The sequence below is a fragment of the Euphorbia lathyris genome, chromosome 8, assembly GCF_963576675.1.
Source record: "Euphorbia lathyris chromosome 8, ddEupLath1.1, whole genome shotgun sequence".
NCBI lineage: Eukaryota > Viridiplantae > Streptophyta > Magnoliopsida > Malpighiales > Euphorbiaceae > Euphorbia > Euphorbia lathyris.
In genome coordinates, this window is record NC_088917.1 from 16,386,773 (window position 1) to 16,408,108 (window position 21,336).

The 21,336-nt window shown below is 40.2% G+C and overlaps 1 long non-coding RNA gene across 2 annotated transcripts; it reads right to left on the reverse strand.

Moving 5' to 3' along the window:
• Window positions 1-201: 201 nt before the first annotated feature.
• Window positions 202-4,748, reverse strand: LOC136203580 (uncharacterized). Of its 2 annotated transcripts, XR_010674899.1 has the most exons (4): window positions 4,410-4,748; window positions 2,550-3,378; window positions 2,350-2,404; window positions 202-508 (listed from the first exon to the last, which is right to left on the reverse strand). It is a non-coding gene; the product is annotated as an uncharacterized lncRNA (long non-coding RNA). The 2 variants fall into 2 exon arrangements; XR_010674898.1 differs by having other exon boundaries at window positions 2,350-3,378.
• Window positions 4,749-21,336: the final 16,588 nt, after the last annotated feature.

The window sequence follows — 21,336 nt, forward strand, 5'->3', positions numbered from 1 at the left end:
AGTAATTAGTATTAAAAACTTCAGCGCAAATAAGCTAGTGTGGCTTGTAAAATATAAACCATAACAACTAGAGGGAAAAACAAAACTAAAATTAAGTTCATGAAATTCCAAGTCATCAACAACTAGAGTTATTTACATATTGCCTACTAAGTTCATCCAAGAGCTTGTAAAAAGGAAAAATTAATGGCAGACATATTTGGTACGTGTCAAGCATGGTAAAAACACTCACATTCTCAAAGCTTTGCTCGTGCCTGGAATGTCACCGAGCAAATGATGAATTCTCACTTTAGCTGAACTGCTACGAGACATCAATTTTAAAATAGCTTCCACTTGATGTGTTGCGTAAGCTGAGCCTAATCTACGTCGGGTGTCAGGCTTACACCTCTTAACCTTCTCTCGGTGCTTCGATCAGTTGATTTGCATTCCTTTGGTCACAGAGTGGCTTCGTTTCCCTGTCGGTGTTGTGGTAGTGCTTGATAAAGAGGATGCCTCTGTTTATAGATGGGATCTGATATACATTAATTAAACATAATTAAGAAAAACTAATCAAACAATTAGAATAAATTAACTCAATTTCAATGGTAAACAATTTACTAGTCCCTAACTTTTTATTATTAACTAATGCCCGTATTAGGAAAATATATTGTAAAGTCTCCATAAAAGAGTGAGCCAAATTCAATAGTGGATGGACATAAGTGAATGTTGCAAAGAAAACATACAGCAACATCAATGATGAATTGATGATGCATAGCGAAGCAATTAAATAACGTGTCAATTTTTAGGACCTATTAGGATGCAAATTGGATATGATACAACAAATTAATATTCACTAGGATTAGGATATGATCTAACCTACTAACTGAATATGTTGAAATAAAGGGATACTAACACTTGATACAAAGAGAACCTATTTGCAACTTCTAATCAACATAAGAAAGATGCTACAAAACAACAACGTTAAGAGATATATTCATATAATTTTGAATTATAAGTTTAATACATATCTAGTGACTCAAGCACTCTGCCAACTTGAATATGCAAGAGAGTAAGTCTCTGCTCTAGGTAAAGATTTGAGCGCCAAATTGATGGGCTGCGATATCGTGATCCCCTCTATCCGCATCTATTCTACTTTACAGAAATTTTAAGGTAACTATGACTTTTTGATGCAGCGGAAATAAACAGACTTTCGTTCTAAACACTTGCTCGCGCACGAACAAAGCTTAAAACCGTCAACTATCGTTGAATCGCGCACGACTAACGAAAATTGGAAGAAAGAGAATAAACTCTGAAATTCTTATTAAACAATAACTGCCTTACATAAGGTGGAGGTCGAGCCTTTATATAGGCTGACAAAATAAAAAACTAATCCGAAACCTAAAAGGAAAAGGAAAACAACAAAAATAAGAAAAGTGCGCTAAAACACAAAAAGGCCGATTTGAGACCCTAAACGACCTCGGATGGCTAAAAAACACATCCACCATGGGCCGAATCCAACAAAATTAGGGTCCGAAATCGCTAAATTCCAACAACCCGTTTTATCTTCAAAATCTCAGTTTCGGGTCCGCTTTCTCCAAATAGTTTAAGGCCCGCTCCACTTCATCACTTTTTATACACAAAATGTGTGGTAGCAGGGGAAACAATATAATATAACTGAAAAGTTGCATAAGCGGTTATAGCAAGTGAATAGCTAAATACAGAGCCTAATTGATGCAAGTAAATTATCTTTTATATCATAATTTAAGAATCAGTAGGAATGTATCTAAGGAGGCACCAAAAGCATTTCAAACAATTTCCAATTATACAAAAACTACATCTTCATGAAAAGTAATGGCATTTACAGCACCCAAATGCTGATCATACTCCTGAGTAATCTGCCCTGTATTCATATCCCACAGCACAAACACAGTTACTTTAATGGTATTTACAGCACCCAAAAGTAATGGTATTTTACCGAGTTAACTCCGGATAACAACCAGCTATAAAGGTAGCAAAGACAGTTACTTCAATTCTAAGCCATTTGGTCCATGTACTTTTGGCACATTTGATCAATTCTACTATATAACATTTTGTGAAATTTGGCCGATTGAAACGATTCGGTTAGCAGTACACTATGCACTATAACACAATTAGGAGGCATGGCTTTCTTTAAGCGCATAAATAATAAAGGAACTATCTGTCAATGGTCCAATTTTGAACCAAAAATGTCAAATTTTCGAGAAGACAAGGGGTGAAAATACATATGCACCAATATTAAGAAGCTAACCAATTAATGCACTCCATCATCATGCACTTAGACTACCATAATAATTCAAAAAATTGATCAGAAATCCAAGATGAAGAAGGACAAACCATTTCCTATGGCACAAGCATCCCAGCCAACTCCTCTAACTTTTTTAACATCACACTGTAAAGTTTATAGGCGAAATGAAATGAGTTAATACTACACTAATGTTAGAAAGCAACATCATTGTACGACAAGAATAGGAGCCAGAAATTCTATCTGATCAAAAGAAAAAATATAAGAACTTAATTTGTATGCAAAAATATACCTGCAAGGTGGCAGTAACATTATATTTTGGAAGCTTCATGTTAATGAAAGATCATAATATAAATTCTTTGTACAAAAACAATAAAGCTTCCTACATAATGTACCCACAACTCACAAGATATCTCTCAAAAACAGCTCTCCAGAGTGCTCTGTCAGGCCACCAATAGTGACCGAATATCAGCTTAGACAGGCAGGCAGCAGAATCAATTAGAATGAAAATTGTCAATATGAAATAGAAAAGTAGATGTAGAGTGAAGATAAAACCTCTGTATGTCCTCAACTATATATAGGGATAGGCCCATGGTTTCTCTTGTAGAAAAAATCAATTGGCGTCACATATGAGGTAACCAAGTCTAAACGTAGTGGTTCAACATTAAAAGGTTCCTGCACGAGACTCAAAGAAAAAAGTATATCAATCGGTAATACAGGAAGCTCGATAACTGAAAAGTTGCAGTTTTCACTGATAATCAAAGCAATGCATGGAAACTGCAGAGAAAGTAAAATAAAATAGATAGTCACTTCAATTGCCAACAAAAAGTTTTCTTCACCATCCAAGTGAAAGAATAATCAAGGAAACTCGGGGGAAAAGAATCAGTGAATTAACAAACACCTTCAAACATTATCCAAGTATCATAAGGAATCATCATACCGAAAAGAAAAAGAAAGAGGCGTTGGCATATAAGTGAATAATCATAAGGAATCATTAATAGAAATATAGGTAATTAGGAAAAGAAGCAGGCCTTGGCATTTATTTTGAGGGAAGGATGCTGCAGTGGTTCCCGGGCATAATCCGATGGCCCATGAATTCCTGACATTCTGAAAGGAGGATTCTGTAGAGTATGCAGAGGTGGGAGTAAAAGAAAAAGGAAGAAAGTGAAAGAGTTACAACACATAAAAGAAAAGAAAAGAAGCAAAATCACAGAGAATGAACTCCAAAAAATCAACACTTCCCAACGAAACTTAGACAACGAAGGACGAGAGACCCAAACCAAAAAGGCAAATCATGAAACAGAAGGAATCCAACTTCCACAATAACCCAGAGAAGATAAAACTTGTGGCATGCTTTTTAACAATAGAATAACATGTCAATTGTCTATCTAGAGAATTAGTTGAGAGCAGAGCAAGTGAAACACAAAAAACATGAATCAAATCAACCATGAATTTAACAATGAGCGTGTTGTCCTTTAAATAGAAAATACAAAAATCATGAACTTAATGATGAAACACAATAACACAGTAGTAAGAGTTAACATTTAAGCAAAGAAAAGTCTCAAAGCATGTACCCATTTTTGCTATTTACCAATTATAAGTCAAATATACCTTGAATTTTCTTAAGAAAAGTCTAACCAACAGAATTAATAATTATTCTTAGATTTTCTGGCTTACACAGCTTACTAGTCTCAATTGAATGAGGGTATTCCCCACCAAACAGGGTAAAGCCCGGTTTCGATACAGAGATAGAGGCCAAGAAAGACGGGGTTCATCATTATAAATTTAGTTTAGCAGGTCCAGGGTAAGAAAGAGCATTCCATCATTTTAAAGTTTAATCATCTCTTAATTGCAAACATTGAGTTGTCCACAATAATCAAACCAAAATTACAATCATCAACAGAAATTCAACTGAAATTCAATTCAATAGAAATTACAATCATCAGCAACACAATACATCAGACGCCTCTTCCAAAGGAACCCTAACCAAGTAGATCTTGGTTAGACCAAGATTGGAAAAACAATAGCACAAATATGGATGAACAGAGATCGTGAACTCAGAAATCACAACGGAAGTTATAAAAATCGTAAACTGACAAATCACAACAGAAGTTATAGAGCTATAAATAAATTAGTGGAGAGAGAGACTAACAGACGGACGATGGCTGGTGGCCGACGTTGGACGAAGGGATGGAAATTACTCGAACCCGCAACTTACGCCTTGACAAAGCGCTGCCCTTACCGATTGAACTACAATCCCAGGGAATGAGAGAGGTCGACCAGTTCTAAGCTTGATTGAACTCGGCATAGTGAGTTAGGGTTCATAATAGAGAAAGATAATGGGTTTCTGAGTTAGAGTACTGAAAGGGAACGATGGGATTAAGGGTTGTTGTTCATTTTAGTTTAATCGATGGGATTAGGAGTGTTTGTACTGTTAAAATTTTGGTTTGAATTTTTGGGGGCAATCCCAAATTTTTGGGGGGAACGTATATTTTTTTTTTTTGGTAGTTTGGGAATTACAAGAAAATTGGGGGGAATGTATATGAGCCAAAGCCAAAATAAGATGACCGAATTTTTTAGGGGGTTAGAATTAATGAGTGGAATTTTAACAAAATTTAAGAAAACAATTATTTTAGTAAGTAATAATAGAATTGCACAATGAACACTCATTAAATGTATTAATTATATACTTTTAATGAGCGGTTTTTTAACACTCATTAAATTTTAGTCATTAAAACCTCTTTTTCTTGTAGTGCACCAAAATTCTGTATAACCAGGAACCCACCTACTCCCACTTACGTGTCTTCGGATGCCTTTGCTTCCCTCTAATTCCATCCCAAACACGAAATAAGCTTGAATCTCGCTCTTCTCCATGTGTTTTCTTAGGGTATCCATCTAATCATAGAGGATATAAGTGTCTGGACATGTCTAAAAATAAGATAATCATATCCCGTCATGTCATTTTTGACGAATCAACTCTTCTGTTTTCAAACGCGCCTCCTAATTGCGCGTCTCCCTCACAAATTTCTGCCGAGTCAGACAGTCCTTTCCTACCTGCTGTCCAATTTCGAACTCCTACTCCTCGTTCTAATTCCGTCGATCCCGAGTCTGTCGCGTCCCCCATTTCTGTTGCGTCTGTATCGCAGTCCGCATCACCCGTCACTCCGTCCAGCCCAATCGAGTCGTCCGCGTCGTCTCACCTCCAATCCAGTCATGTCCGCCAGACCGTGTCATCTGCTGTCCCGTCAAATACAGACAAGTCGTCCGATTCGTATCCTATCTCGTCCTCAAATAACAGTCTGTCCGCCTCCTCGTCTGCGCGCACAGCGCAAACGCAGTCCGATTCATCTGTTGTCTCGTCTTCGATCTCCTTCCATAACACTTCACAAACTTCTTCTGATACTTCTATATCTTCCCCTCAATTACAAGTCATTAGCACTCACAAAATGGCCACGAGAGCTCAGCATGGCATCCACAAACCACGTCGAGTGCTAAATTTATCTGCCTTAACAAAACCTACCATATCTCCGCTTCCGAAAACACCTTCTCATGCATTAAGTGATCCAAACTGGATACAAGCCATGACTGATGAATTTGAGGCTCTTATTGCAAATAAGACGTGGGTACTTGTACCCCGTCCAAAATGTGCTAATATTATTCGTAGTTGGTGGATTTTCAGGCACAAAACAAAGTCAGATGGCTCCTTTGAGCGATATAAAGCAAGACTGGTTGGGAATGGTTCCGGACAGTTGGCAGGAGTTGATTGTGGTGAAACGTTTAGCCCTGTGGTTAAACCAGCCACCATTCGTGCTGTTCTCAGCATAGCACTGTCTAAACATTGAAAAATTCGGCAATTAGATGTCAAAAATGCTTTCATACATGGTGATCTTACTGAAACCGTCTACATGCATCAGCCACTGGGGTTCCGGGATTCCAGGTATCCTGATCATGTTTGTCTGCTACAGAAATCATTATACGGTCTCAAGCAGGCACCTCGGGCCTGGTATCAGCGGTTTGCTAATTTTGTAATTCAAATCGGTTTCTCCAATAGCATCTCTGACAACTCTTTATTTATCTACAAACAAGGCTCTGACACGGCATATATCCTTCTGTATCTCGATGATATAGTGCTAATCACCTCTTCTGACACACTTCAGGCTTCAGTAATGTCAAAATTGAACTCCGAATTTGCAATGAAAGATTTGGGCCCTTTGAACTATTTTTTGGGCATATCAGTGACTCACTCTCCTGGCTCTCTCTTCCTATCTCAGCGGAAATATGCTTCTGAAATAATTGCAAGATCGGACTCAGCTCGTGCAACCCGGCCACCACTCCTGTTGACACCAAACAAAAGCTCAGTATCTCGTCTGGTTCTGCTTATCATGACCCAATCGAATACAGAAGATTGGCTGGTGCTCTTCAATATCTCACTCTTACCCGACCCGATATCTCGTACGCAATTCAATAGATATGCTTGTTCATGCACAACCCAAAAACTACACACATGCCTGCTCTTAAACGCATCCTCAGGTATGTTCAGGGCACTCTTGACTTTGGCCTCACACTTCTAGCATCCTCTCCCGCTCAATTGGTCTCCTACACGGATGCCGATTGGGCAGGCTGTCCCGACACTCGCCGATCAACATCAGGCTACTGTGTATTCCTAGGGGACAATCTAATCTCTTGGTCCGCCAAACGATAGCCAACACTGTCCCGATCCAGCGCAAAGGCCGAATATCGCGGCGTTGCCAACGTCGTGTCAGAAACATGCTGGATACGCAATCTGCTTTTAAAACTTGGCTGTGCGATTCAGAAATCTTCAATAGTGTACTGTGACAATATCAGCGCCGTGTATCTCACAGGCAACCCGGTTCAGCATCACTGCACTAAGCATGTGGAAATGGACATTCACTTTGTCCGAGAACGAGTTGCAAAAGGAGAAGTCTGTGTCCTTCACGTGTCATCTCGCTATCAAATCGCTGACATCTTCACCAAAGGTCTTCCATCAACACTATTTGAAGATTTTCGCAATAGTCTCAATGTTCGCCCTCCGAACCCTTCGACTACGGGGGTGTATTAGACTATGTATTTAGTTATTATTTATCTGTAATTATTCTGTTATCTATCTCTAGCCTAGAATATAGGTTCAGTTGTTGACTATAGTTGTTCACTACAGAGTGAACTGTATTCTATATAAATACTTCAATTGATATCTGATAACATCGAGATATTATCATGAGGACCAAAAGAGATATCTGCCTTTAAGTATGCCACGTAGCAAAGGAAGTCAGCTGGCGGATCTCCCTGGACTAGCTCTAAGAGATCCGCTGGCGGATCTCTAAGGCGAATCTCTCCATTCACCTTGGTAACGGCTGGCCGCCGGCTCGGCCATAAAGGATCATTAAATGGATCATTAACTGTCTTACCCGCCAGCTTAAGAGTAACTTGTAACCGCCATTAAATGAGCATTAATGGGGACTTTCTAGTTACCTAGAGGTTACGAACTTCTCAACTATATATAGCCTACCATTCTAGGCTATCAAGGTACTCAGACTTTTCTATATTCTCTAAGCTTTGTCAATACAGTTTATTCTTCATATTCTCTACTGACTTTGGCATCGGAGTTTCCCCCGTCGAACCCAACGACGCCCCCCACAGGGACGAGCTTCGATCAGAAGTTTCTCCCTTGTTATCAATTGGTGCGGTGAACGTGGAATCCTTGATCAAATAAAGGGTTTTTCGTTCACACTGAAACATCATGACCGATGGAGGACAAAATCCCTCCTTTGGGATTGAATCACCGATAATTACACCATCTAGTGCTGATCGCACTAACACAACTGCTCATGTAACAAATATCGATGGAAACATGCCCACTGCTTCTTTCATCGATATGTGTGCTCAGGATATCGAGGCACGATATGGGCTTGAAATTGGGAACCACCTCCGGGCGTTCATGACTCTTCCTCCTCGTTGGAGTACGGTATCTACGTCAGCTGTCTCATCTTTACCTCCATTAAACTTTGGTCTGGGACCAGGTGCCCATAGCTCTTCATTCCTTCAAGATCACAACATTGATTCCATGATAACTACTACGGCATCGGGTGGCGGACGACCGGTTATCAGGGAGTTACTTCCTGGCGAGGGAAGTCGAAGGAATGATACGGTCCCTCCTGGTGGATCGGAGATTCCAAGGTTTAATCTTGATGGACCAAATGTACCTAGGCGTCCGCGGACAAATTCGTCTCTTGGCGGATTTAAGGAGCCCACTCGTAAAAAGCATAAAAAGGATAAAAATAAGCAAGCAGGATCCCCACGCCGTGGCAGATCACCTCCATCTACTGGTCGTAGAAGAAGTAAAAGGCCAGAAAAAACATCTCATATAGGTGGACCACCGCCACATCCATCTTCAGGAACTGTTGGACGCACCTCGTCTGGAGGCCAGCAAGTAGGAAATGGTCCAACTCCCCCAGGCAGAGGAAGTGGTGGAGGAGATGGTGGAGGAAGAGGAGGGAGCGGACGTGGTAATGCAGGAAGACATTCGCCATCGGATCCATCGTCTGATTCAAGTTCTTCTTCTTCTTCTCCAAGTAGATCGCCACGAAGGGGTCGCCCCAGGGCGGATCTGGAGAATTTTGATGATAGAGTGAGGGCCCTAGTACTCCAAATGAACGAAGAAAATGCTAGGCACAATCCATTCGCCAATAGGGATTCGCCTTTTGCAGCCTGGATCGAGGCAGAGGAAACCGACAGAGCTTTCAAGATTCCTAATCTTGCAATATACACAGGCAAAGATAATCCGGAAGCTCATATTCGAAAGTATCGAATCTTGGCCAGGCTCAATCGAGCCACCGAACCCGTGCTCTACAAAATGTTTGTCACCACGCTGGGAGGTCCAGCTTATTTGTGGTTTCAATCTCTACCTCCAGGATCAATAAACAGCTTTGATCAATTAAGCAGGGAATTTTGTGCTAAATTTGCTGGTTGTATTCCTGCAGTGGTGAAATCTGGAAAGCTTTTTGAATTAAAGCAGAAGGCGAATGAACCCCTCCGAGACTATGTGGACACTTTCAACCAATTGTGTATACAAATCGTTGATGTAGATATCTCCGTAGCTGTGGAGTGTTTTGTGAGAAACACTACTTGTAAAAGTTTGCAAGAGGATCTCATTCGTAAAAAGCCCACCAGCATGGCAGAGTTAATGGAGCGTTGTAAAGACTTTATAGAAGTGGATGACATTCGCCGAGGTTCGCCATCATCACCAAAAAAGGACAGAGGCGAATCTCGTCCTCGGGACCGGGACAAGGACAAACGTCAAGATTCTTCTTCTCGGAACAAACGAAGGGATTCTCGGAATAAATCAACGTTTGTCACCTCCTTCACACCTCTCAATGCCTCTAAAAGTGAAGTTCTTATGTGGATTGAGAACAGCCAGCACAAGCGGAGCATTTCATACCCCAAGCCAAAAGGGGGGGAGTACACCAATAAAGGTAAAAATCCTAAAAATTATTGTAAGTATCACAGGAAAAATGGCCATGATACGGATGCTTGCTGGGAGTTAGCTCGAGAAATTGAACGACTTATTGAAAGAGGTAAATTGGATCGGTTCATCCAAGCTGAAGGAAAAGAGGAGGATAGATCCAAGGAGGACCCAAAGAAGAAAGGAAAGGGTACCATCAATGTCATAGTAGGAGGACCTGGTTATCAGCCAGCATCGAAAAAGGCGAAGACGACCGCCCTTGATAGGACATCATTAAATCGCCCTTTCTCAGACGCAGGTCCTGAGATTCCACCCCATGCGGATGCACTGGTCGTCACCATGATGGTCGAAGGTTGGGAAATGAAGAGGGTAATGATTGATACGGGAAGTTCATGTAATGTCATTACCCGAGGAGCATTCGCCAGACTCCGGATTGATCCCGTCCAGGTGGAGCCGACGGTGGTTGACATTTTGGGAGTGACAGGTCATACCATTCAAATGAAAGGCCAAGTTACTTTGGATTGTGAGCTTGTTGATAATGATCAAGTTTGGAGAGGAGATTTGGAGTTCTCGATCTTGGATGGACAATTAGCTTATAACATTATCCTCGGACGACCTTTTATCTCCGAAGTTGCAGCTCTTATCTCTATTCGCCATTTGACACTTTACATTCCCACGGTCAAGGGAGGTGTGATGGTCAAAGGTTGTCAAAAGGTGGCCCAAGAAACATATTCGGCATCCTTAATGATTCGCCCTCAATCTAAGGAAGAAGATGAAGAGGAGCGTGTCACAATGGCCTTAGGCGAAACCGAAATGTACTTTATGGCAGAGGAGAAGCAGGTACGAATAGCTAAGGGGCTACGGGGCAAGATCAGAGATGCAATCACCAAAGTACTTTGTGAAGCTGAAGATGTCTTTGCATGGAAGGACGAAGTTCTCCCAGGAATTAGCCCAGATGTGATCACCCATAAGCTCAACATCGATAAAGATGCAGTTCCTATGGCTCAGAAGCGGAGAAACCATGGTCCGGAAAGGCAAAAGGTGATAGAGGAAGAGATCGCCAAGCTCCAGAAGGCGGATGCCATTGAGGAGGTACTCTACACATAGTGGTTGGCGAACGTCGTGCTAGTCAAGAAAGCTGGCGGATCTTACCGCATGTGCATTGACTTTACAGATCTCAATAAAGCTTGCCCCAAGGATAATTATCCTTTGCCATGCATAGACATGCTTGTAGATGGAACTGCCGGTCACGCAATGTACTCCTTTACTAACGTGAAGTCAAGCTATCATCAAATCCCCATGGAGCCCTCAGATAGAATTAAGACCTCGTTCGTGACGCATCAAGCTACTTATTGTTTTAAAGTCATGCCCTTTGGGCTTAAGAACGCAGGTGCTACCTATCAGAGGATGATGAACAAGATATTTGCGGACAATAAGAGTGGTAATTATTCTGTCTATGTAGACGATATGATCATTAAAAGCACAACTGTAGAAAGGCATGCAGAAGATATAAAGGAGGTATTGGGCGTACTTCGGCACCACAACATCAAGTTGAATCCAGAGAAATGCACTTTCGGGGCAACATATGGGAAGTTTTTAGGATTCATGATCAGCGAAAAAGGAGTCAGCCCAAATCCTGACAAGGTCAAAGCAGTCCTAAAAATGCAAGCGCCCCAGAATATCAGAGAAGTACAGCGCCTCAACGGACGTATCATAGCCTTGGGCAGGTTTATCTCTTGCTCAGCTCGTAGATGTCAGTCTTTTTTCGAAGTCATCAAGAAACAAAAAGCATTCGAGTGGAATGAGGATTGTCAAAATGCCTTTGAAGGAATCAAGCGGTTCCTCACAGAGCCACCCATGATGAGCCGACCTTTGAAAGGGGAGGATCTTTACATGTACGTATCGGTCACGGATAAAGCCATATGCACAGTCATGATACGAGAAGAAGATGGCCAACAATTCCCAATTTATTACGTGAGTAAAGTTTTGAAAGACGCTGAAACCAGATATTCAAAGCTGGATAAAATGGCACTGGCTGTTGTAACCACGGCAGTTCGCCTTAGGCCATATTTTCAGGCGCATACTGTAATAGTTCGAACCAATATACCAATGAGAAAGGTATTGCAGAAGCCGGACACTTCAGGAAGGTTGATGGAATGGGCGATTCGCCTGGGCGAATTTGATGTAAGATATGAAAGCAGATCATCTTTGAAAAGTCAGGTCCTGGCGGACTTCGTGAATGAATTCACTGACGAAGGGATATCTCATCCCAAGCCTCCGTTAGAAGAATGGTCGATGTACACTGATGGAGCTTCCTCGGCGGATGGAGCAGGTGTGGGAGTTGTGATCAAAGGTCCCCACTACATAAGATTGCGATACGCAGCAAAATTAAATTTCTATGCCACTAATAATGCTGCTGAGTACGAAGCTCTGATACTGGGATTACGTCTACTTCAAGAAATCACCCCAGAGCGGATCGTGATATATAGCGATTCAAAACTAATGGTCAACCAAGTAATCAAGAATTACGAGGTGAAAGACGAGGTTCTGGCCAAATATGTAGCAGAAGTCAAAAAGTTGCTGGATCACCTTGAAGTTAAAGAAACGGAGTGGGAATTGATTCACATACCAAGGGAATCCAATACAGAGGCTGATCAATTGGCCAAAATGGCTTCCTGTGAGGAAAAATGGGCGGACCCGGATTGTCCCTTTGAAGTAAAAATGGCTCCAGCATTTGCCTCTGAAGAAGTGTCCCTACTCACAACGGTGGAAGGTGATTGGAGATCGGTCATCCGCCAATATCTGCTGAATGGATCATTACCTGAAGACAAGGAAGAGGCACAGAGGATAGTTAGGAGATCAGCCTATTTCTCCTTGATCAATGATGGTCTTTACAGAAAATCCTTTAGTCATCCTTGGCTGAAATGCATTCTACCAGAAGAAGAGCAGCAGATCCTCAAGGAGCTACACGAGGGATCCTGTGGGTCACATGAAGCTTCCGCCACGATCTTGAAGAAGTCCAGGTTAGCAGGTTTCTACTGGCCCACAGCTGAATTAGATGCCCAGAGTTTGGTAGAATCTTGTCACAATTGTCAGATTCACGCAAATGAATCACATACTATCAAACATATCCAAAAGCCAATCATTGAGGGACGTACATTCGCCCTCTGGGGAATAGACATCGTTGGCCCATTTCCCCCAACTCGCCGGCAAAAGAGGTACGTAATAGTGGCAGTAGACCATTTCACCAAATGGGTAGAAGCCGAGGCTGTTTCCTCTATTACAGCAGAACAGATGGTGGAGTTTGTCAAGGACAACATCGTGGGAAGATATGGCATTCCACATACCATCATCACTGACAACGGAACACAGTTTAACTGTGGCAAATTCAAGGCTTTCTGTGAAGGGTTGGGCATCCTGAACAGATTCGCCTCCGTTTATTATCCTCAGTCCAATGGAATGACCGAAGTTACCAATCGGACAATTGTTAAGGGGATAAAGAAGAGGTTGGGAGAGCATGGCAAGAAGTGGGCGGATCAGCTTGCAAGTGTTTTATGGGCTTATCGTACCACCCCAAGAATAGCTACTGGGGAAACACCATTCGCCCTTTCTCATGGAGTGGAGGCCGTGATCCCAGTTGAGATACAAGTCCCCAGTGATCGGGTAGCCTTTTATTGTGAAGAGGACAACAACAAACGACTAAGGGAGCGTTTGGATCAGGTTGAGGATCGCAGGAACCAATCCTATGTACGCATGGCAGCATACAAACAGCGGATCGCGGCTTACCATGATAAAAATGCCAAGCTTATAGATCTAAAGATAGGAGATCTTGTGCTTCGCAAAACTGACAAAGTCCAATCTCGAGAAGGCAAGGGCAAGTTGGGGCTCAACTGGACAGGTCCATACCAGATAGTAGACAAGGTTGGACCGGCCACATTCAAAATACAAGATATGGAGGGCAATACACTGCCACGCACGTGGAATCTCCAAAACCTCCGCAAATACTTTGTTAAAAAATGAAGTATGTTCATGGTCTTGAGCACTCTTTTTCCTTTAACAAGCTTTTTCCCATGTGGTTTTTCTTGTTAAAGGTTTTAACGAGGCTCATTTATAAAGACCTATTTGCTGTAATAAGGTGTTTCTCCCATTAATAAACATTGTTGGTTTTATCATCTATGTTCTTTTTATAGTTTACTGCTGCAATATCAATATTCCAGTCTTAAAAAGAAGGGGGGCATCCAATGCTCTCCACATTCAATGTAGATCCGCCACTTGGCGGATCCTGATCACCGATTGAGTTAAAATGATCCTTGGACGCAAGGTCTTTACACTCTCTTATCCCTCCCAGAGAGGGATTCACAAGTCCTACGGGCGGATCATTTCACCTCAAAGATAGGTAGCAAATTGAACCCCTGGGCAGCTTTACTTCCTCCAAGAAGGAATAAAACAGCTTCAAACCTTCACAAAGGTTCATACTATGGAGTATGGCTGGCCACCTACTCCAAACATAAATCCTAAACATGCTTATGTTCAAAGTACTTCTCTACGTAAAAGTAAGAGTAAAATAAATAGATAACAACGTAAAGGATTAACCAGATTGTACTTAGAAGATTTTTTACAAAAAGATCTTTAAACAGAAACTAAATAATAATAGGGGCATCCTCTTTTTTGCTTCCTTCGCCTATGATGCTTGCTTGAGGATCCTTCTTCTCCACAGTCACAGATCCGCCACCAGGAGATACCTCCTTATCCTTCGAAGAAGTAGGACCCGGTGGAAGGACAGAATCAAGAATGGGCTCTGTACCTACCTTGGGCGGCATCTCTTCAGAATTGTCCGCCACAACTGTGGTAGAAGGTTTGGTCTCCTGCGGGGGTCCTTTCATCCATTTCCGTACATAATTGCGAAGGTATTCCCTGACATCTGGCATTTTGTTGAACCTCGCCACGTCTTCTGGTTCGGGGACGGTGAGCAGAGGATCTGTGAAGTCAACTTCGGGATGGGCCAGGGAGAAGTACGCCATAAGCATCTCGCCATAGTAAAACGCCTGTACACCCGCCGTGTATTCAGCTTCTCCGAGAGCATCCTCATGGCTTTTGGCATCAGAAGCCATCGTTGCCTTTAAACTTTTAATCTCTTCATCCCGAAGAACTAAAGCCGCTGTGGCGGAAGCAAGATCCGCGTTTGCAGAGGCAATGGTGGAATTGGCATTCGCTATCTCTTTTTCTAACCTTTCAATGGTTGCCTTGTCCGCCACGTTCTGAAGGAGTCCATTTTACAAAGTACGCAGACGGGCATACAGCTATAAAAGACAAAATGATTTAGTCCAAGGGCGAAAAAGAGGTGAAGGAATTATCATTATCTACATTCTTTTTGAACTCACCGAAAGAAGCTCCGATTTCCCCTTCTAGACATGAGTTGGCCCAGGGATTTGGTTATAGTTCCTTTGTACCTCTCCCACCTGACCCAAGGCCTCATCCAGATCATTCAGAAGGGATTCATTCTCAAAAGAACCTTGGGCCCCCAATTTGGCGGACCAGTATCCTCTAATATCGGGCTTCGCCATCTGCACAAACAGAGAAGAGCCATACATCACTTTAGAATCGGATGAGCAACAGAGGAAATCAAAAGATGGATTACCTGAACAATCTTCTCAGCAGGTTTGGCGGATCGTATCGCGTCCGCCATAATCTTGGTACTACCCATAGTGTTGGGCCGCCTCTTCTTCAGTGGCGGATCAACAGCTATCTCTGCAGGACGTTTGCCCGTATCGGCTTGAGGATTAGCCGCTTGACTTTTCTTGCACGCTTCATCTTCCAAAAGCTTCCTGCGCGTCTCTGCAAGAGCATGATTGGCCTTAGATACACCCCTGCCAAAGAAGACATCAAGATAATCAAGACTTTTGAAGTAACGGAAAGGTACCTTGATCAAACTGAGTAATTTTCGAATAAATAAATTGATCCCCTTCTCGGTGAATCAATGGAAGGTCACTCATCATGAAGGCTAAGGCATCTGCATAAGTCCATGCATCCGCCTTGATCTGCTTCATGAGATCCGCCACCTCTTCATCACTGCTTGTTAAGATCCGCATGTCACCCGCCATATGTAGCGGACGAGAATTCCAAACTGAAGGGAAACCTAACGGTTCATCCTCCTTTATCTTCACATAGAAGAAACTCTCATCCCAGCTATGAACGTTGGACATTTTGTCGTAAAAGGGCGAATAGACACCAAATTTGGCGAATGTAAGATAGGATTCTGACTTCCTCTTGGAAGGTTTATGAAAGGCCCTAAAAATACGGCCCGTATAAACAACGCCTAAATTTGAAGCGAGATAGCAGTCTAGGGCCATGTCGAGCCAGCCATTAGGATGTAGTTGACTGACGGCAATGTCAAAGTATGAGAGGATATCCGCCATCATCTTGGGAAGAGGAAGGTGAAACCCTCTCTCTACATGACTACAAAATACAGTAAAGAAGCCGTTAGGCGGATTGGAGGGGCGTTGATGAGAAGCAGCAAGTTGGGTTTCGTAATTTTTGATCCACGGAAAGCGATCCGCAAGATTCGCCAAATCCGCGGCATTCATACGGGATGGAGTGGACTCCGCTCGAGGATTCTTTTTCTTAGCAGGGAGGGAAGAAGTGGCCATGGAACCCAGAAACCGGTTACGAGCACCGGCCGGAACGGCACCGGAAACAGGAAAAAAGAAAGAGGGATTTCTGGTTGAACGAGTCTGGCAATGGTTACGCGCCGAGTTATTGAACTCAGCTAAACCGGAATTAATCGCACCTACAGAAGATTGGGAGTCCTCCGACGATGAAGTGGTCCAACTAAAATCTACTTCAATCTTAGGAGGAGATGACGAGTTAAAAAGTTCAGAAGTCGACCCAGAAGACGAGGATGAACTTCTAAACATTCAAGATAAAAAGAAAGGGCACTTACATGGAAACGTAGAAGTTTGAAGAAGAGCTCTGGAAAACTTCTGGGAAAAGCTTCAAAAACGGAGAGAGATGAAGAAACGAAGAAGAAAGAGAAATTAGAAGGAGAAAAAGGTTTCTTTTGAACTTACCTAGGAAAGTGTGCCACCACACGTGTCAACCATCAAATGGCGTTGAACAGAGCGCACATTAATAATGGAGCATATGACGGCGCGCGGAAGTCTAAAAGCCCTAAAAGACTTTAAAGGCATTTTAGGGGGGCTTCTGATAACATCGAGATATTATGATGAGGACCAAAAGAGATATCTGCCTTTAAGTATGCCACGTAACAAAGGAAGTCAGCTGGCGGATCTCCCTGGACTAGCTCTAAGAGATCCGCTGGCGGATCTCTAAGGCGAATCTCTCCATTCACCTTGGTAACGGCTGGCCGCCGGCTCGGCCATAAAGGATCATTAAATGGATCATTAACTGTCTTACCCGCCAGCTTAAGAGTAACTTGTAACCGCCATTAAATGAGCATTAATGGGGACTTTCTAGTTACCTAGAGGTTACGAACTTCTCAACTATATATAGCCTACCATTCTAGGCTATCAAGGTACTCAGACTTTTCTATATTCTCTAAGCTTTGTCAATACAGTTTATTCTTCATATTCTCTACTGACTTTGGCATCGGAGTTTCCCCCGTCGAACCCAACGACGCCCCCCAAAGGGACGAGCTCCGATCAGAAGTTTCTCCCTTGTTATCAATATCAATAACAAACACAGAGAATTATACTCCTTCAAAAAATACTTTGGTTAGTTTTCGCATCCATTTTTATGTATTTTTCTACTGTTTATTTGACTCAGTGACGTGGTCATCTTATTAGGTTTGTTAGGAATAGGTGATGCATGGCAAAGGCGTATATGTACATTCTTTAGTAGGTACATTCTTTAGATTAGCTTGATCCCTTTCAGCTTGTTTAAGATAGAATAGCACTTGACATATCTATCTTTAGTATTTAGGTATTTTTCTCTAATATGCACTTGTATGTCCAATTGCATTGCCAGTTATATATGTTCTTTATTCTCAATTTTTTCCATTAGAATAATCTTTGAAACTTATGAAGCTTTATAGAACATGTATAGTTTCAGGCCACAAACAAATGAGATAGCTCAGATATATATAATTTCTTGTTAATAATTCTTGAATTCTGTTTTTGTCTTCCTCATGCCCTCTTTTAAACCAATTTGCAATTTCTGTCTTTGCTCAGGCCTTGTTATGAAACTTGAAAAATCTAAATTGTCATGAATGTGTTCTTTATGCTTGCAAAACCCAAAATGATGAAATTGTTGACCTTATTGATATGTTATGGTATGCGCAAACTAATTATTTATATATTTTTTAGTTTCTTCTTATTTGTGTATTATTGATTCATGAATATGTTTATAGATTTCAATGAAATTTGATGTGAATTTTAATATTTTAATCATTAATAATTATGCATTTATATTTTAGTTATTGTTTTACTACAAAGGAACACTCTTGGATCCAAATTTAATGTTTTGTTTTCGTGCAAAATATTAATTTTAAAATAAGAACATTATTCAGTTTACCGAAGGATTAGAAATATTTTTGAAGCACAGTTGGCTACATTTTATGGGCTACCGAGTAGTCTGTACATTACCACAATTCGCTATATCGCAACGTTTGGAACTAAATTGTAAAAATAGTCATTAATCAGTTACCATCCATCGAGTTACTTACTGAATAAATTCAACCATTAACAAAGGCAATTCAGTCTACTACCTTTAGGGACATAATTTCGACAGAATTCCGATCCCCAACATCTATGATTTTCTTGTAGTGTAATCAAAAGATACAGATTTTTTTTTATATTAATCAAATAGGACTATCAAGATTGGAACCCTCTACCACTTGGTTTAAGCTCTAATATCTAATTAAGTATCTAATTAAATCAAAATTGAATGATTAAAGTTCAAGAATAGTTTTTTTTATTCTTGGTGACAAAACTGAATTCTTAAAGACTTTGTATATTCTTGGTGACAAAAGAAGAGCTATTAAAACAACATTTATTAGGTGTTATAAAACTAAACTACTTTTAGGAATGAAAATAATAAGAGAAAATTGAATCCGTTGATGAACGAAGGAATCAAAAAGTTGGTTAAACTTAAATAGTGCCTCAACTTATTAAACTTAAATAATTAACTCTTAAGTTATTATATTGTCATAATTGATACCTAAAACTAATTACAAACTGAATTAATAGTCTTTTAAACTTAATCACAATCCTATAATCCAATGCTAATAATGACCAAAAACTAGGCTGATCATTACAACCAATTTCATATGAAAAGAAGAAAGGGAAAACAGAAATGAATCATGAGTTAAATTAACAATATAGTCTTACATAGATTTTGAAAGACAAGGTACAACAGGTATAGTCGAGGTAGATTTTCCATTAACGTGGTTACAAAAGGCATGAATCTGCTTTCCCGGGTTGGATGAGCTTATGTTAATATGATCCATTATTATATTACCACAACCTATTTTATCACAATCTAATGTAATTGCTTGCTGATGTTCCTTTAACTCCACTATATATTATTCCATTCACTTTTACTGCTACACCCTGCATTAGATAAAAAAGAAATATTTATATGTATATTAATAAATTAAATCAATTTTAACATAGTTTTATTATACCTTTTCTGCACATTTGTGTCCGTTGCAGTAATGTTGATCTATTATGATAGGGTTTTTAGAGTTATGAAGTATGATATCCCTGAATGAAATCTGATTAGCATGCCCTGATCCTCCCTAGATGGACCAAATAAATAAATTAAATATTATGTTAAATCTAAGTTATTAATTATTTATTATGAATTATTGATTATGGATTATTGTTATACTTACCGGCCATGTTTTGATTCTCACACCATTTTGAGTATTAAGAAACGTACAATTACGAACATGAACCTGGTCCACGATGTCCTTCACTCCGCGATCTCCTAAGCTCCCTACACTATATATTTCCATATCCAAAAAATAAAATAGATAAATTCGTAAGCAACAAATCATCACCTAATTTAGTGTTTTTAGTAATATTTTTCTACTGACCTAATTCCATGACCTGGTCCACATGTAACTTTGGTGATATTGATAAATGAGCAGCCTCCATTGATAGCAATACAATCATCACTTGTCACCCCAAAAACAATAACAATAATTATTATTATTAAAAAAAATATCACAATCAATTGATAATATATTTCATGAAAACAAGTAAAATAATTAAATAAAAGAAGGCCTAATATACAAATAACCCCCTAAACTTGTCCAAATGTTGCAACTGCCCCCTCCAACTTTCAATTGTAAGAACTTACCCTTCAAACTTGTCCAATTGTAACAACTTACCCCTTAAACTTGTCCAATTGTAAAACACAACCCCAAATTGCTAACATGCACTGCAATTGAAGAAACACGTGAAATATAAAATCTGAAACGCTCGTGAAGTATGATAATCAGATCTTTGGCGTGATACGAATCCGGAAAAACTTTTTTACGGTTGCTTCAAATACAGGGTAAAAAAATTCCCAATTTGGGGTTATGTTTTACAATTGGACAAGTTTAAGGGGTAAGTTGTTACAATTGAAAGTTGAGGGGGGCAGTTGCAAGATTTGGACAAGTTCAGGGGGTTATTTGTGTATTAGGCCATAAAAGAATTACCAGTTCCTATAATAGAATCGGAAATATGAACGTTGTGTGAAAGAGATAGATCAATTCCATCAGTATTGGGACTATTTTCAGGAGCAAAGATATTAATATTATAAATAGAGACATAATTGCATCTATTTAATCCAATGTGTGCTTTTGGACTGTCAATATATTTTAGTCCACTTATTCAAAATTGTTGCAGTTTCGAAATTGCAAGGCCTGCATCATTAATTTGAATTTCAATTAAATTTAATTAACATCTATAAAAATAAATGAACATAATAAATTTTCGTGTCTTCTAATTTTCTTTTATTTTGTTCACCCGCGGTCTCTTGCATCTGCTCATGATGTCCTGAAAAAAGAAAAAATAAATAAATTACATATATACAGCTTTAACGTCCACATGTTCTTACCTCTGTTTTTAGGCATTGATAAGAGTTTCTTTTTATAAATTTTATTACGTGGAGCCAATATTGCTCCATGTTATGTTATTTGGATCTAAAATCCAAGTTGGAAACGGTAAATTAATTAATTTATTTTTACAGTTTTTATTCTAAGAGCATATATACACTTTCTGTTTGCACCATAATTTAATTTTTTTGGCTTTTATATATTTTTAATTTATTAATTGGCCTAACTTATGTCTAAATAGATTTTTTCAAGAATGAACATCGGGGTAAACCAATCTCCTAAGGTGAACCCCAGAGTAAACTTAAGGTAAATCAAAGGGACATCAGAAGGTCAGTTAATATTTTAACGTGTATTTTGTGAGCCAATTAGAATGCAGGAAAGTTAGAAAGCGTCGTAAGCAATCCATCGTGAAAGTCAAAGTGAAACAGTTATTCAAGACGTGGTTTGAATGTGGAGAACGTGACTTGTGGAAGCAAGCAGGAAGTTACCTCTAACATCTATAAAAGGAAGGAATCACGATGAAACAACCCCAATTCA